Source organism: Phoenix dactylifera, chromosome 3 (assembly GCF_051530095.1).
Source record: "Phoenix dactylifera cultivar Ajwa chromosome 3, Ajwa_hap1_PhDact_Kaust_v1.1, whole genome shotgun sequence".
NCBI lineage: Eukaryota > Viridiplantae > Streptophyta > Magnoliopsida > Arecales > Arecaceae > Phoenix > Phoenix dactylifera.
The window spans coordinates 17,426,461-17,441,443 of NC_143192.1; the positions used below are offsets into that span (position 1 = coordinate 17,426,461).

Below are 14,983 nucleotides of genomic sequence, written 5' to 3' on the forward strand. Positions count from 1 at the left end.
CCCTATGAGTCCCACCATCCACCAGTGACACCTAGCAGCATGTAGTGGCTACCCAGCAGAATGGAATGATGAACCTCTAGGTGCAGTTAACATGTGATACAGTCCTACTATCGTGGATCCCTACAGGACGGAGGTCATGGACAACTCGTCAAACCCCATCGTCTGTCATATGTCAAGATTTATTCGACTCGAGTTCGATAATGGAAAACTCCTTTTCCACTTACTGCCCTGGCCAAGGTCTTAGAACTCAGTCTAACAAATCACATAGGATCACTCCTCTTCTATCAAGGTCGATAGATTCCTTATAGGTGCATACCCTACTCCTACAGTGAACCTACTGCAGCCAATCTACACTGCATGGACCCATATGGCTAGAGACCATGTATGTGTGCAGTCAAACTACAATAACCTCACTGTGAGTAGCCGAAGCACCGCAGGTCAAAGGACCAGTCACACTACTGCAACATCAAGCAAGTCACTGACGAGTGGATAGACATCCAAGTGACTTCTTGTCTTGGTCACGCTCAGTACCCTTGTTCTCTAACAAGCACCTGCACTATCACTTCAGTGTCCCTACACTGTGGACTCAAGTCTCGTCCATCCAGAAGGAGAGTGGTCTGTGCACTGATCGGATCGATCACCGTCCTCGTGATGATCCATTGATCAGGAGCCTTTAGAAATTAATCACCAATGATACATGGCTCAAATTCTCAACTCTTGAGAATATGTATCATCATCTTATTAATTCCTTGGACGATTCATAGACACATAACAATATGAATGAAAAGATGCCTTTTATTTATTCAATAATAAACAGTCAAGTACAAAATTATGTCCCTAGAATCAACAATGTGTCAGCCAAATTGGCTTCTAGGGCATACATCTAACAATCTCCCACTTGTACTAAAGCCAATTGGTCATATATCTTAGGCCCATCTTCTCAAGGTGGGCTTCAGTCTTTTGCTGACTCAGCTGCTTAGTGAACGGGTCTGCCACGTTATCCGCGGAGTCTACTCTCTGCACCTCTACATCATAGTCGCGTATGAAATGGAAGCGCCGCTCTATGTGCTTGGACTTCTGATGAGACCATGGCTCCATAGCTAGTGCTATGGTGCCAATGTTATCGCAGTAAAGTGTTATGGCATCTAATGACATTACACCTAACTCTGCAATTAACTTTTAATCAGAAGGTTTCCACTGCACCCTTAGATACGGCTTAACATTCAGCTTCTAAGGTAGAATCTATAATGATCGGTTGTTTGGAACTCTTCCAATTTACTGAACCACAATTGCACATATTCTGATGTAGACTCTTTATCATCAATATGTGTGCATCCTTCTACCTTCAACTCTGATCTTCTCCCAAAGACCAAGAACATGTCCTTAGTTCTTCTCAAGTACTTAAGACTGTTCTTCACAGCTATCCAGTGCTTCTTGCCTGGATCCGACTGATATCTACTTGTGACACTCACAGCAAGAGCTATATCAGGTTGTGCACACAGTATGGCATACATGAGGCTTCCTATTGCCGATGCATAGGGAATCTTGCTCATGTGTTGAATCTCTTCAGATGTGTTGGGGCACATCTTCTTGGAGAGATGAATTCCATGTCTTAGGGGTAAGAGACCCCTCTTGGAGTTTTCCATGCTGAACCTCTTCAGCACCTCCTCTATGTACATCTTCTGTGACAGGCCAAGCATCCTTTTAGATCTATCTCTATAGACCTTTATTCCCAAAATATAGGATGCTTCCCCAAGGTCTTTCATGGAGAATTCTTTTGACAACCAGACCTTGACCGAGGTTAGCATGGGAATATCATTCCCAATCAGGAGAATGTCATCTACGTACAGTACGAGAAAAACGACAGCACTCCCACTAACCTTTTTGTAAACGCACGGTTCCTCTTCGTTTTTGATGAAATCAAACGTTTTGATTGCATCATCGAAACGAGTGTTCCAACTCCGAGATGCTTGCTTTAGTCCATAGATGGACCTTTGCAGCTTGCAGACCTTGTGATCTCCATCACTGGAAGTGAAACCCAAAGGTTGTTCCATATAGATATCTTCATCAAGATATCCATTCAGGAAAGCAGTTTTCACATCCATCTGCCAGATTTCATAATCATGAAATGCTGCAATGGCAAGCAATGTTCGGATGGATTTTAGCATGGCTACAGGTGAAAAGGTCTCCTGATAGTCAATGCCTTCGCGCTGACTATACCCTTTCGCCACAAGCCTTTCTTTATAGGTCTCTACCTCTCCATCCGAACCTATCTTCCTTTTGTAGATCCATTTGCATCCAATAGGTACAATACCTTCTGGTGGATCTACTAAGGTCCAGACTTGGTTGGAATGCATGGAGTCTAACTCTGACTTCATAGCTTCCAGCCATTTCTCGGAATCGATATCAGATATCGCCTCGTCGTAGGTTTTGGGATCTTGTGTATGATCCCTATCTCCCACTAGGAACATTTCCTTGGTATCCTCTTCAAGTATACCTAAGTATCTATCGGGAGGATGGGAGACCCTACTAGATCTACGAGGTGGTTGAGGGACATCGTGTACTGGCTCTGTATGAATGGGTTCAATAGGATCCATGACTCGTTGCTTTTTAGAGACTTTCTCTTCAAGCTCAATTTTCCTCCCACTGCCTCTATCAAGGATAAACTGATTTTCCAAGAAGATGGCATGACGGCTCACAAACACATTGTGATCCTCTGAGATGTAGAAATTGTATCCTAATGACTCTTTAGGATATCCTATAAAACGAGCACTTATGGTCCTAGCCTCTAACTTGTCTGCCTGTAGTCGCTTGACGTGGGCCGGACATCCCCAAATCTTGAGATGACCCAGACTTGGTTTCTTACTATGCCATATCTCATACGGTGTGGTAGGAATGGATTTAGAGGGAACTCTATTCAACAAATAAATCGCTGTGAGTAAGGCATCTCCCCAAAGGAACATAGGTAAATCAGTGAAGCTCATCATGGACCTGACCATGTCCAACAGGGTCCGATTTCTCCTCTCTGACACCCCGTTGAGTTGAGGTGTACCCGGAGGTGTCCATTGTGAGACTATGCCGTTTTCTTTGAGATAGTTCCGGAATTTCCCACTAAGGTATTCTCCTCCTCGATCTGATCGAAGAGCCTTAAGAGGTTTTTCAGTTTGTTTTTCTACTTCATTCTTGAACTCTTTAAACTTTTCAAAAGATTCAGACTTGTGTCTCATAAGATACACATACCCATACCGTGAATAATCATCGGTAAAGGTAATGAAGTAAGAATAACGTCCCCTGGCTAGCACATCGAATGGGCCACATACATCTGTATGTACTAGGGTAAGTATTTCAGTGGTCCTCTCCCCATGTCCTACAAAGGGCAGTCTAGCCATTTTTCCTTGAAGACAGGACTCGCAAACTGGATATGACTCGGAAGTCAATGAGCCTAAAAGCCCATCTTTATCCATTTTGTTCATTCTGTCTTCTCCAATATGGCCAAGCCTGAGGTGCCACAAATATCTTTGGTTTATCTCATCTTTGGATCTTTTGGATCCTTTGGCACTCACATCTTGCTCGGTAACATTCACAGATACATCAATAGGTAAATGATAGAGACTGTCAATCATTAAACCACGTGCGACTATTTTATTTCTCAAATAAATAGAACAGCAGTCTTTGTCAAATGTAAAAACATGACCTTCCTGTGCTAGACATGAAACAGAAATCAAATTTTTGCTAGCAACAGGTACATAATAGCAGTTTTTAAGTATTAAACTAAATCCAGACGGTAGTCGCAGATGGTAGGTGCCCACAGCCACAGCAGCAACTTTTGCCCCGTTGCCAACCCGAAGGGTTACCGCACCTTCCGCCAACCTTCTACTTTCCTTTAGACCCTGCATGGTAGTGCACGAATGAGCACTAGAACCAGAATCTATAACCCAACTAGAAGTAGAAGAAACCGTTAGATTAGTTTCAATTATGAGCAAGTCTATACCTTCTGAAGGTGTGTCACCTTTCTTGTTCTTCAGGCTCTCGAGGTATGAAGGACAGTTTCTCTTCCAGTGGCCTTCGACATTGCAGTGGAAACATTTTCCTTTGTCGTTAGCCTTTTTCTTTTGAACTTCCTTCTTTGGCTTCTTGTCTTTCTTCTGCTTCTTTGCAGGCTTCTTTTTCTTCCAAGTAGACTTTCTCTTGGAACCAGAAGTCAACTCAGCAGCAAGAACATTGCCCCTTGAACCTTTCAAGGCTCCCTCAGCAGTTACCAACATGTTGATTAGTTCAGTCTTAGTGCATTCAATCTTATTCATGTGGTAGTTCACTATAAACTGACCAAATGAATCAGGAAGTGACTGTAGGATCAAATCCACTTGTAATTCCTTGTGCATGTCCATACCGAGCTTCTCAAGCTCCTCTAGGTCCTTGATCATGGTCAGACCGTGATCATGGACGGACTGCCCCTCGCGCATCTTCGCTTTGAAAAGCCTTTTGGACACTTCAAAACGAGCTGTGCGACTCTGCTCACCATACAACGCTTTGAAAAGCCTATTTTCTCACAGTCCAAAACAATTTTGAGATTTCTAAGCCAGTCCTTGTAATTGGTTCCGGTCAGTCGGTTGGTCTCAAGAATACGGGTCAAAGGGTTTGAAGCCGACATTGTATCTGCAGAGAGTAAAGATTCTAGTTAGACTTTTGTACTTGATCCTAATCTGTTCTAAGGTCTTTTAGAATAAATGTAACTCCCACTATTTTCTCGAATTCCTCACACTCCCCTGGTAGGAAAACGGAAATCCCACACGACTAGGGTTTCTAGTGGGTACTGCGGTCCCACCGATTTATATGCCACCTCACCTAACAGTTATTGGTGACACATAGATGGATGAGTGTACAACTCTTGTACAATGCTTCTCAAGCATGTTGCAGTGTAACTTGGTCTCTAAGCCATGAAGACCTCACCTAACAGTTATTGGTCCCATTTCTTAGTTAAGTCAGACCCACCGTATAACCGTAGGAATAAAGTCGTCATTGGGTCCTCACCTAACAGTTATTGGTGCCCAACCCCACCTTTACCCTACAACATCTCATGTCTATAGAGAGGTCCAGCCCCCGATGCAACTTGACCACTGTGTCCAGCCGAGACAAATCAACATCAGAAAGGCCTTAGCAGCTCTACTACAGTGGAAGACCTATTGACTTAATATTGGTTAATCAGGTCTTAGTGTTTGCAACTTGAGCCCTTCATAAGAGGTAATCGAACAATTGGCCAGGTAAGCAGGTGGGAGGCTCCCCTTACTCAGAGAGTAAGGTCCTAATTAAGTAACCACCTTTCATGCTTTCCTAGACACCAATTAGATCAATTAATCTAATATGACTTGCTCATGTCGGTTCACTCTCGACTTGATTGAGGAGGTTTTGATTTAGGTCTCAATTGGGTTCGCTACATCACATGTAAACCTATCTACCCGACTCTCATTCACATCACATGCAAACGGCGCATTGCAGGCAGTTATAATCGCGGCATCAAATTAAAGTTAAACTTTAACTAGGTGATGATCATGGATTCTAATTAGGTCGTATTACAAGCACATGCACATCAATCGATCAAGTGGTCTTCAACTCTTGAATTGGTTCCAAGCCTCCTTGATTCGATCCTTGATCAACTCTTGATCCCATCGCCATCAACCGCTTAGATCACCTTTCATCTCATGCCTTTGCTTCAACTTGATCGTTGATGTACATCACATCACAGAAATACAACCAGATGTAAAATAAAAATAAAAATAATTTACATCTCCTTTTAGGAGGCACGCAGGCCTCTCAAAACATCAAATAAGATGCATGCAAGCATCTATAAAATTTACATGATATCGCAGATCACATCGCAGGTCATTACATTTGATACCAAAAGGGGTTGAATCCTATGATCATCACCGTATGCAACAATTATAATTTTCAGATCTGAAAACTAACTGATTATATCATGACATAGGTCGCTGATCATGCTAATCATGATTCTAAACTTTGTAATCCCATTAACAATGCAATTAGAATCATCTTTTTATCACATAAAAATCAGCATGTAAAAAATCAGCACCCCTGAAAAATCTGCATGCAGAATTTTTCAGCATGCATGATCAATCAATTTTCAGATCTAATAAGCCTTTAGATATTTAATTCTTACCTTAATCTACGAAGCCTAGGTTCTGATACCACTGTTGGGAACCCGCCCATGCCGCTGATATTTCAAAAATTTTCAGATGGCAGCGGAATCGGCATGCACGGGTTCGACGTTCATCGCATGAACGTTGTTTCGAGACCTTTCGTAATTAGGTAGGAATTAAAACTTTTAAAACTATTAGGAAGATCAAATCTTCACCTTGCGCGGGTAGATGATCACCGCAAATCTGAATTCGTGGTTTTGGAAGAGGGTTCGCTTGAAGCCGTTCAAACGTCCGGCCTCTACGGGTATCCACACGAAGCAGGATCCGATCCAAGCTCTCTATCTCACCGGGGTGCTAGCTCCCTTGCAGAGATAGCTTTGATGGCTGATGTCCTCTCTTTCAATCAAATCTTGATTGCACTTGAGAGGAGGAAGAAGAAGGATGAAGAAGAGGAAGAAGATCAAATCCCTTCGCAGCCTTCTTCTCTTCACACGCGCTGAAGCCAAGGAAGAAGACCAAGAGGAGGGAGACGCCTCCTCTTCTTTTCCCTTTGCTGATGGCGGCTGAACCAAGGAGAGATGGAGAGGGGGTGGCCACGTGATGAAGAGGAGAAAGGTTCATCTAGGGCGCCGGCCCTAGTCCTCCTTTAATAAGGATGAAGGGCTCCTACAAGTTAGGAGCCCTTGACTACTTTCCAAGAGGGGGCGCCGGCCCCCTTCTCTCTTCATGTCGCACCAACTAAGTGAAGAGGGGCTGATGCCCCTCTTACTTGGTTAACCCAATCCTCTTCCAAAGAGGATTAGGTGCCTCTCTCATGGTTTAATCCTAATCTAATTAGGATTAGCCAAATTTGGGTTCAATCTACGCTAGTCCTAATCCAATTAGGACTTGAATGAATCATGACTTAATTGAACTCTTCAATCCTAATCCAATTAGGAGTCATGTTGATTCATTAGATTAATAATTAATTTAGACTTAAGGAATCCTAATCCAATTAGGATTTGTTTAATTTTAGTCCTAATCCAATTAGGACTTTATTTGAATTCGAAGTCCTAATCCAATTAGGATTTCTAGGAATCCTACTCCAAGTAGGAATCCAATTTTAATTCAAAGTTCCTAATCTCATTAGGATTGTAAGAATCCTATTCCAAGTAGGAATCCCAGTCCTACTCCAACTAGGATTCCCAGTCCTAATCCAATTAGGACTCTAGAAATCCTACCCGAAGTAGGATTTGTGTTTAAGTCCAATTAATTAATTTCCTTTGTTCCTTCTTCAACTTCTTATCAATCAAATTGATTTCTTGTGATTCCTAATTACAATTTCAACCATCGGATCGGTCAATACTTCTAGTGTGTGTGACCCCATAGGTTCTATTCTGACTGGTAGTGAGATATATTGTGATCTCTATCACTATATCATTGAAAACTCCTTTCAATGGGTTGGAACGATTCCAACTCTACTCATTAGGATTTATCGATCATCAAGATAATCCCTATGAGTCCCACCATCCACCAGTGACACCTAGCAGCATGTAGTGGCTACCCAGCAGAATGGAATGATGAACCTCTAGGTGCAGTTAACATGTGATACAGTCCTACTATCGTGGATCCCTACAGGACGGAGGTCATGGACAACTCGTCAAACCCCATCGTCTGTCATATGTCAAGATTTATTCGACTCGAGTTCGATAATGAAAAACTCCTTTTCCACTTACTGCCCTGGCCAAGGTCTTAGAACTCAGTCTAACAAATCACATAGGATCACTCCTCTTCTATCAAGGTCGATAGATTCCTTATAGGTGCATACCCTACTCCTACAGTGAACCTACTGCAGCCAATCTACACTGCATGGACCCATATGGCTAGAGACCATGTATGTGTGCAGTCAAACTACAATAACCTCACTGTGAGTAGCCGAAGCACCGCAGGTCAAAGGACCAGTCACACTACTGCAACATCAAGCAAGTCACTGACGAGTGGATAGACATCCAAGTGACTTCTTGTCTTGGTCACGCTCAGTACCCTTGTTCTCTAACAAGCACCTGCACTATCACTTCAGTGTCCCTACACTGTGGACTCAAGTCTCGTCCATCCAGAAGGAGAGTGGTCTGTGCACTGATCGGATCGATCACCGTCCTCGTGATGATCCATTGATCAGGAGCCTTTAGAAATTAATCACCAATGATACATGGCTCAAATTCTCAACTCTTGAGAATATGTATCATCATCTTATTAATTCCTTGGACGATTCATAGACACATAACAATATGAATGAAAAGATGCCTTTTATTTATTCAATAATAAACAGTCAAGTACAAAATTATGTCCCTAGAATCAACAATGTGTCAGCCAAATTGGCTTCTAGGGCATACATCTAACATGTTGACCAAATATGGTCTAATTTGTTAAGTATCTGAATAAACCATGCATTATCTACTCTCATCTTATGATTTATAAGTTTAAGTTAAAAGCTTTGTGGCATATTGAATCATGGTATCAATACTTTGCCTTCTCAGACTTGCTTTTGTGATTTGATGCAAATCATTTTTAAGATAGACCGTTGCTATCTAATGATCATCAGTACATGTTTATTTTGTGATTTACATTACTAGCCATATAATGATTTGATTCTAAGGTTGGTCATTATCCTTTGAGGGATCAGCACACTACCATGATAAGTGTATGAGATCTATTTTATGTCAAGTTCTATCCCAAATACAACTAATTTTAATCAATCCTGTTGTGAATCGATCCTGATCCAATCTCGAGTGAACATGCATCAAGATGATAATTTCAATATGAGATTTTAGTCAGTCACTTATCTAGTGTTAATCTTGCGAGTTTTATGAAATTTTTGATAGTTGATCCAAAGCTATCTATCACACTGATTTTGATCGAGGAGAATGAGATCTTGGATTTATATTACTCAATGGGCTGAGCATCTGAAAGGCCTAGATCTCTTAAATTTCGAGGACGAAATTTTTTTAAGGGGGAGAGAATGTGAGATACGGGCTGAAGTCGGCAGCCCCAGCCGACTTCAGCCCCGTCTTTCTTTTTTGGAAGGGGCCAGAGCAGGGGATCGCAGATGCGATCCCCTCCGGCTTCTTCGGGTGCAGCGAGGGCGGGGCGCCCGCTGCGATCCCCTCCGGCTTCTTCGGGTGCAGCGAGGGCGGGGCGCCGCGGGCGTTACGCAGCAGCCCCGCGGTCATTCCGAGGCCACCCCACTGCCGCACGAGCGGCCGTTGATTTCGCCCCACCGCCGCGATTTTCGCGGCGGAGAGCTGTTGAAATGGGGTTATAAAACCCCCTTTCCTCCTCCCTTGGATCCTCCATCGAGCACTTTCTCTCCTCCCCCCTCTCTTCCCTTCTTCTCCTTCTTCTCCGGTGACCGTGTGCGCCACTTCAATCGAGTTCAGCCACCCCGGGAGCCAAGCTCCTTTGATTTTCTTATTCCCCTGTTTTCGATCTAGTTTGGCCGTTGGAAACCCCACCGCCGTCGCCGCTGCTAGCCGCCGGATCGAGCCACCTGCGGCCGGGATCTGCCGCCTCCGTCGACCGCCGGTAAGCCCCTTCTTTTTCTCTTTATTCCGTTGCTAAACATCCTTGTGTTCTCCCTTTGTTTTGGCCCCAAACCGAGACCACTCTCGGTCTCTTCCTCCCCGTCAGTCACCGCCGCAACCGCCGGCCGCTGGCGGCCGGCTGACCGTCGACCAAGGGATGGCCTCCAGCCACCCAGCCGGCCCTCTCCCTTCTTCCGGTTCCCACCTCCCCTGCCCATGGGGAGCTCGGTGAGGAAGAAGGCCCAGTGTGGGCCGTGAGCGGTACGATGGGCCCTGCTCACCGTGGGCCCCACTTGGGCCCGGTTCAGCTTAGTTGGGCCCTATTTGGGCCGTACCCTTGTGGGCCCAACTTGGGCCCAGTCCAAATCCGAAACCCGAAAATCCGAAACCCGAAATCTGAATCCGAAATCCGAAACCCGAAATCCAGTTCAGACCCGAAATCCGAAACCCAGTTCAGACCCAAAACCCGAAACCCAATTCAGACCCGAAACCCGAACCCATTTGGCCAATAAATAGAATTTTGCAGTTAAGCCCTTGACAGTATGTTATTTCACAAAAGGGTCTTCTGTAATTTATGTTCGATCCCTAAAAGAAAGATTTGTTATATAAAGGTCCTCAAATATAATTCTATGGTCCTTTTATCCAAATTTTATTACGGAACAGTACTCTGTAATTAGATATTGGTCCCTGAAATGAATCTTATAAATGAATTAGAGGCCAACCTTGGGGGCCCTATTGGACCGAGTCTATGCGGGCCCATTGGGCCGTGTCCGATGTGGGCCCTATCGGGCCATGCCCATTATGGGCCAACTCTAGGACCTGTTGGGCCGTACCCAGTAGTATTATTTCTGAATTTTGCTTAGCTCTGAAATTAACAAGAAATTAATTAAATTTAAACAGGTGAACCTGATCCGCCTATCTGAAGTAGGGGTTAAGCGAGAAGAGGTAAGTAACTTAATACTTCAAGTGTGATTTTCAAATTATTTGATAAATAGATTAAATTCTGAAATATGTTTTGTATTTAGTAAAATGGGTCTGGCATGTTAAATTTCATTTGAAAATTATGCTCTGAAATCCGTAAACTATGACTGGAAAATTTATGAAATCTATTTTTATATATATGTATTCTCAGCATGGCTATGATCTGTTCTGTTCTGTTCTGACCCCGCCAATGGATATTATACGTTGGACCTGTCGACTTGTAATCTGTGAGGAACCGGTTTCGACACCGCGCCACCGGTGATTAGAATAGTGGTTTCTGGACACCGTTTCCACCGGTGACTAACAATAGTGGTTTCTGGCACTCTGTGCAACCCATGCCACTCGGTTACGTGGCCGTAGCCTATTATGTTGAGATTCTGGTATCAGAGTTTTTGGAAAAATGATAATAAGTTTTGAAAACAACAAAACGATGTTATTTATGATTTATTCCAGACATTATCCTGTATTTTGATCTGATATGCTCTGACCCCACTTTGGGGTATTTTGTTGCTTACTCGGCTAGTGTAGCTCATTATTCAATTTTCTCCATTTTTCAGATCCAGAGGCTTGATGTCACGGGATTGAGGAGTGCGTTAGATTTACCGACGATTCCTTCAGTTATTGGTCCTTTAGTTAGATTGATTAAAGTATTTGACTTACGTAAGCATATGTTATTTGAAATTTTGTAAGATTGCTTTTGAACAACTTAATATTTATGTCAGTTTTAAACATCTGTGATTGCTTTGATATGATCCGCTGCCTTGCATGCCTGTGCGGCCCGCCGTGCGGGCGTGCGGCGTCTGCCGCGCCTCGGGCTCGGGGCGTGACAATATTTTTCTCTCTACCCTCCCCAGCTACAGTTCCCTACTTTTAAAATAAACACCCGTCATCCATCACCCATCCATAACCACCTCCTATTCACCCATCTTCACGTAACCACCCTCATTCCCAACCACAGTTCCCTACTTTTAAAATAAACACCTATCACTCATCAACCCGTCACCCATCCATAACCACCTCCTATTCACCCGCCTTCACGTTCTTCAGCTGTTCTCTTCCCCATCTCCCACTCCCAAAGCTATTGCCGGACTCTTCTGTTTCTGTAACTCCCCGCTAACCACATGGCTCCCCAAGTATCTAGGGTTGGGTCGCCGAACTCTGCGTGGCCTATCACCATGGGAAGGGAGGAGGGATGCAGAGATGAGAAAAGGGTAGGTTCTGACAAGCTCATCCGGACATAGGGGATGCGGAAGCACTTCAATCAGCAACTCAATCATGGGTGCTGGCGAGGGTGACAACTTGGGAGAACTTTGGCACAACACGATGACTTTGGCACAACAGCTTTGGAAAGCAGGGAGTTAATTTTTTTTAGAATAAATTACAAAAATCATTCTGAGATTATTGATAAATTATACTCGCATCTAATAGTATGGAAAATCTATGCTTATTTTTTTGAGATTTATTTTTATCCAATAGTTTAATCCATAAGTTAACAAAACGTCAGTCAAACTGTTAAGTTTAAATAGGACCCAAATACCAAGTCAGAAAAATTTTAAAAATGACTAAAATAACTTTATCTAACATAACAATCATCCAAGAATATAAGAAAACGTAAACATCCTCCTCCTCGCTTAAGGAGAATTTTGATTTTTCATATGAGGTAAATGAATTCACTAATGGTGTTAATTTAACTAGATATAAGGATAAGTTTTACAAACTATTGGGTGTAAATGTAATAAATGTAAACCTCAGAGAAATTTTTGTAATTTACTCTTTTCTTTATTATCTTGGAGTCTTGCATGTTTTTTTAAGTGGCCTTGAGACTCAAAATCCAGCTACAAAAGACATTCAACTGCAGTTGTTAAAAGCAAACATGTATCTCACAGAGAAGTGCATTGGTTGATCATGTTGTAGGGCCGACGAGCTTCCAGATATTTTTATAAGATATAGATTCTTCTCATTAGTTTGCAGCCAGTTGATGTCTCCAGGGCAAATTAGCTTTCTCTCTTTCCTTTTTCTTTTTTTTTTGTGGGGGGAGATATGGCAGAATTGAGACTCTTCCCCGAAACTTTGTTAAAAATAAAAAATATTAACAGATATTAAGTTACAAGAACAAGAGGTTTAGAGGTGCTATTTACAACAAGGGAGATTGGAGGTTTGAGATCATCCTATTGCCTCATTTCACGGTCGACGGTCAGGGAAAATTGGCTTTCAACAGTGATTTTCTTCTATTTAATTTCAGGTTATGCCGTAGTTCAATAAAACAATATATAATCCCAAGGGATCTAGGAAAATTAACATGTTGCTGGGAGCATGGAAACTCTACCGGATCAAAATAAAAATTTATTCTTGTTTACTATAGGAATTAACACACGCACAGTATATATGTGTGTGTGTACGTGTATATATATATATATATATATATATATATATATATATATAAAGCGGCAAACAAAGCTTCACCTCTAAGTACAACACCCTCTATTTGTTTGGACTCCATAGAATGCCGTTCTCGAGCAGGAAGTGGCAGATTGGCACTGTCCCAGGCTTCACATGAAGCACCTGGAAAGCCACGTACTGGGGGTTGAATTCGGCCGTATTAGTGTGGCATGCAGCCACGGCCTCCACCTTTGTCCCATCCTTCCCCACCATCGACAATGTGTATGCTACCGTGCTTTGTGAGTGGCAGTAAAACACAGCGTATATATAATTCATAACATGGCAAGACACGAACTTAGAGCCAGCCAGCTTTTGCACCTTGGACATGGTGTACACTTGCTTCGGGGTAGCATGGTTATCCAACGTCGTTGACAAGGCCCGGATGTTACGTGTCCCAAGGGTCGACGTGCTAAAATCCACCATGGACTCGAGGGAGGTTGCGCAGTACTTGGTCTCTCCATCAACTGGAGGCGCCTCGCAGTCCTGAAGCGTCTTCTTCATGGATTCTGCTTCGGTGGAGTTGGGGTTAATGGAGAGGCGGGCAAGCATTTCTGGGAGCTTGATGGATGAGAAGGGAATGGAGTCAGCCATGCGACGAGGAAGAAGGGTGGCGCCAGAGCTGGTCCGGATAAAATGGATGGTCTTGTTGGCCCCGGGATGCAAGACGTCCTTCTGTAAGAAGAAGATAGTTGCAAAGCGATCTTCTATTTTGGTTGCTCGCGCGGGACCTGTAGTTGTAGATGTAGGAATTACCAAGTCTCGCGAAGTTCTTGCCCTTGCTGATATTAAAGCTGAGCCCTCCCTCGCTAACATTCACGGCTGTGCGTGCCTCCTTATCAGCCAATATATCTGCGCGCAGTTAGTACAAGCTATTGATAAGGCATGTAATCATGCTCTACCTTGGCAAATTACTTTTCAAGCAAGGTTGAGCTCTGCTTGTCGATTTTAAGATGAGCTCAAGCTGCTTATGAAATGGCTCGTTGGAGGAATTGCTGAGAGCATGAGGCCCCTAACAATCTTACATGCCTGTAGTTTCAATTAATATTGAATAATTGTTACACTAGCATCAAATTGATAGATAGAATTACAGGTTTCTAACCATATAATGTTTAAATCGTAATATAAATAAACAAATAACTCGAAATAGTATTTGTATTGATTTATTAATCGATTATGTAAGCTCTATAAATTAAAGCAGGATGTAAGTCAACCGGCCGATCCATATCTCGGCACATCTTGTAACTATGTTGAGATCAGATTCGAGGCTTAACCTTCACTTATCTGAACCATGCAAAAGCAGTGACAGATGGTTTACTCTATTGACAACACTACTGCTAGAAGTATGTGTGTGTGTGAGAGAGAGAAAGAGAGAGAGAGAGACCACGGATAGCACCGGGCATGGGTGTTTTTGGCAGGACTGCGTGCCAGTAGACCTCCGCAGGTGAAGCAGCATGGGCATGGCTTACTCCAATTGCATGCTGAAACAAATCCTCATCTGGGTTAGAGATCTAAAGATAAAGTGACAAAGATATAGATAGAATCACAAAGAAGGGGAAATTAGCTGGTGGTTACAGCGAAGAGAACGAGGAGGAAAGGCCCCATTGCTCCGGGGACCAGCAGAGCCGAGACAACCACAGTGCCAGCAATTAAATGAACAACTTACCGCGTCAGGGGTGGGTAGAGCGTGGATTCTCCGTGACGGCCGGCGGGGTCTTTCCATTGTTGATACGTGCCGGGAGTCAGCCCATGTGCCCGGACTCAGTCCCCACGCCGCGGCCGTGTGCTATGTCAGCCGGAACCCACATATTGTGTCAGACGGGCGCTGTACGGCATTTTGGCACGGGCCGG

General features: G+C 43.4%; 1 pseudogene; it reads right to left on the reverse strand.

Annotated features, from left to right (window-relative positions):
- Positions 1-13,177: 13,177 nt before the first annotated feature.
- Positions 13,178-14,674, reverse strand: LOC149767949 (BURP domain-containing protein 6 pseudogene; annotated as a pseudogene).
- Between the last annotated feature and the right edge of the window lie 309 nt (positions 14,675-14,983).